Genomic DNA, 4054 nt, shown 5'->3' on the forward strand with positions numbered 1-4054 from the left:
AGAAGAAAAAGGAACGACTTGCTACATTGCATATCTTTTTTATACATCAGTAGCATGAGTTTTGCCTTCATCCAATCTAACAATCCCTACAATTTTAAATTTAAAAAATTCTTCTTTAAAAAATTAAAGCTCAAAAAAAATCTTTTTAGAATTTAAAATTCTAAAAGTTTCTCCCCTCTCCCCTCTCCACTCAAGACTGTGCCCTAAGGTTACCTCCCTATCCCCCAATAATAGCCCTGTTTCCTCTAGTTCTCATTATGCAGCTACCCTAAACTTAAATAACCCTCGACACAATATAAACTTCTAATGGTTGAAAATCATTAAAAAGATTAAGCGACAGGCAGAAATCAACAAGGTTTGAAAAAAAAGTTCTCTCTTTACCCTTCTGGGTCCTGAGAATGTTCAGTGCTGCCATAATTTTCTAGAACGATCTTCTGATGACCTCTGAAAACAATCCAGGACCCCCCATAGCTGCTCTTGGATCCCAGTATAACCAATTCAGCCGTGCGCTAAAGGGAAAGTTATAAATTGCTTAGAGAAGGAGGTTACAAAAGGGAGCGACCAGCCTGGCTTTTGTTAGGGTAAATCTGGGCTCCCCAACCTGTTAAGATGCTTTGAAAGAGGTAACAAAATGATCTATAAAGGCGAAACAGTGGGTGTCATTTCTTTAGATAATCAAAAACCTTTTGATTGGGGAATCCACAAAAGGCTGAGGAAGGTTAGCAACCCTGGGATAAAAGAAAAATTTCCTTCATCAATTAAAAAACAGTTATGGAAAAATGGGGACTAGAACTCCAATTTCCCAAATGGAGGAAGATTAAAAAGTTGGCATCAGTCAACATTTATTATAGTCAATGTACAACTGAAGATTTCCTATAAAAAATCAATAATCTAAAATTGATTTAAAGTGCTACAAATAAACAAAATGTAAAAACATACTTTTATAATTAATAAAAGTAACAAATATTTTATTTCCATTCCAGTTTGTGATTTTTGGCATAGTACCCTAAGAAGCACTCACCAGCACTGATACAGTGTCACATTCTGATGCTGTTTTTCCTTTCTCACCAATCCCTAATTTTTCATTTGAGTTTTATTTTAAATAGTGTAGACACTTTTTTCTGGTACTTAACCTGCTTTTGCTGTTTTACCTAATTCAAAGTCACTAGGTATTAGTCCAATCTAAACAAAGTCAACACAAAACAACAGCAACACTAAGCTTATTGATAATAATGTTTGTAGTTTCTCTGGAGAAATTAAAAAAATTTTAAAGAGACTTGCCATTTAATAATCATTATATATAAATGATGTGCTGACATTATATGCATTTAAAAGAGAATAACAAAATCCATATCATACCAACTTAATCCTACAGTCTCTAGGAAACTTCCAAGTTGGTGAAGCATCTAGTCATAGTGGGATTGTATTTACATTGGAAACTTACAATTATTTGGTTGGCAAAGAAGAGTAGAGCAAGGAGATGCCAACCATATATAAAAGCAGAGTTGATATAGTGACAGCAGAGCAGCATGTCTGTCTCATCAGCCTCCTCCAAAAATACAAAGGTAATGCAATGGAGCTTCTTGAAGGCCAAGGACTCTACCTCGATGCTTTACATTCTTGTAGAGCAATAAAGATGGAAAAAAAACCATCCTTCTCCAGGGCTGAATGATAAATAATTCATGGATAAAGGTGCCCCAAACAGATCAGGTACAGTAAAGCACCCGTGGAGGAGAGGATGTTACACTAACCCGGGCAATGATGACAAGGGCTGGCACTTTGCAGCATGTTAAGAACTTGCAGAGGATTCCGGCAATCTGGGCCTGATTAGTTCAGCGGCTGACTTTGCATGCACTGAGTTCCTCCTAGTAAGTCTAACACAGTTCCAGCCACAACTCAACACCGAACACCAGCCTCTGCTCAACGTCTGTGTCCCTGTCTTCACTGCTCCATGGTAAAATCTAAAAAATATGAGCAATGAAGTGAGATTTTTTAAAAAATAAAACTATGTTTCTTCTTCTTTTTTATTTTTAATACTTGTACCTTTATGAAATGGTTATAAGAGATATAGAGATGCAGTAGCAATATTTGTTTTATTGCTAAAATAAAATGTGGGTAATTCTGTGTGGGGTTTTTTTTTTTCCATTAAAAAATCATTACTTTGTTAAATCTAAAAATATGGAAAATTCTGGTGCAATAGTTAAAAGTTCTGGCTGAAATAAAATGGACTTGGTTTCAGTCTCAGCTCTGCCAGTTACTGGCTATGTGACCTTTAAGCCTCAGTTTCCTCATTTGTTGAACAGAAATAGCAATAGTGCCTACCTAGGAGGTTATCATGGAGATGATGAAGATAATGCAGGAGAGGCTTAGCACAGAGCATGGCACATGGTAACATTTGAGTGGTGGCATTTTAAAAAGAGTCATAAGAAAGGTTACTCATCACCTCTGGCCCTCAGTTTGCTCATCTCTCAAATGAGGCATTTGACCTCAGAGACTTCTACACCCCCTCTAATTGCAACATCTTATATTCTATCCCATAATTCTAGTCCTTCTACTACTTCTAGGCTATTCAAGTACACAACTGTTCACAGATTCAAGTTAAATACATTATGCTCCATCCATATAATGAACTACCATCCAGTCATGGAATGACATCCATATAGATTATTGAGTGGAAGAAACATAGTTACAAACCAGTTATTAACAGCATTATTCCATTTTAAAAATACAATAAATATGTACAAATACATACATACGGTAATTTCCAACCCATCCACTGAAACCCACCCCAATTACTCTAGGCCAGAAAAATAATATTAGCCATATGTGGAATATTAAATATTCTATTAGCCACATTAAGAGAAAAAGAAGAAATTTGTTTTAATGATATATTTTATTTAATCCGATTTTATAAAAAAAATTCTCATTTCTACATTTTTTTTTTTTTTTTAGGCAAGGCAACCCTTGGTCGACCTCACAGATTACAAGAACCTTGTCAGTTTACGATCTCTTTTGTTTTTTATGCCTATAGCACCTGGTCTTCCTAGGTGGTCTCCCATTCAACTACTAACCAGGCCCGACCCTAGTTAGCTTCCGAGATCAGATGAGATTGGGCTTGTTCAGGGTAGCATGGCTGTAGACAGCCACATCTAATCATTACAAAAAATTAGTGTGATACTGTACTTTTCTTGTATTAAGTCTTTGAAATCCAGTGTGTATTTTACATGTACAGTACATCTTAATGTGGACTAACTGCATTTCAAGTGTTCAATAGCTACAAATGACTTATGGCTACCATATCAGACAGTGCAACTCTAGGCAGTTAGTTCCCTTCCTCACATTGAATTAGAATTATCAGACTGAAAGGAAACTCATCTTACTTACCTTATATGCCCATTACCTAAAACAATTTCTGATACCTATTGGATACTCAATTAATGTTAGTGTGAATGAACGTATTTAATTCAAAGTATTATTGGGAGACTTTGCACTTTTAAGCGCCGTATGAATCACAGAATAAAAGGCATGGCACCACTCCCAAAGAAAGAACACAGGAATCTTGGAAAGCATCCCCTGAAAATCACACCTCATAAGCAGCTTCCTCCTTTCTCTAGGGGCAAAGCCAGCCAAACAGATATGTAAGATACCCTCACGAATTAACTATAAAATAGCTATAGAACTAAAACTAATGCCAAAATGTATATTATACACAAACAAATATTAAAAGTTAGCAGGACTGAGAAATGGATAATAAAAACTTTATTAAGTACCTGCTATGTCTAAATATCTACGTCATCTATAAGCTTCACTGAAACTCTATAAAGTGGAGGAATAATGATGCAGAGGAAAAAAATGTATTAACTGTGGAATCATTAAAACAAACAAACATAAATACAAAAACTCATTAGATTTGAATCCTATCTCCGCCAATTTCTAGCTCTATGACCTAAGGTGACTTTCTTAACCTCTCTCTCTAGGCTGTTTTCTTATCTGTAAAACGGGCATTAAAATAACTACCCTTGATTATCATGAGGATTAGATTGATACATGAATG

General features: G+C 35.5%; 1 pseudogene; it reads right to left on the reverse strand.

The window, feature by feature from the left end:
• Positions 1–3022: 3022 nt before the first annotated feature.
• LOC112474167 lies at positions 3023–3141 on the reverse strand (annotated as a pseudogene).
• Positions 3142–4054: the final 913 nt, after the last annotated feature.

This window comes from Pteropus alecto, unplaced genomic scaffold (assembly GCF_000325575.1).
Source record: "Pteropus alecto unplaced genomic scaffold, ASM32557v1 scaffold88, whole genome shotgun sequence".
Classification (NCBI taxonomy): Eukaryota; Metazoa; Chordata; class Mammalia; order Chiroptera; family Pteropodidae; genus Pteropus; species Pteropus alecto.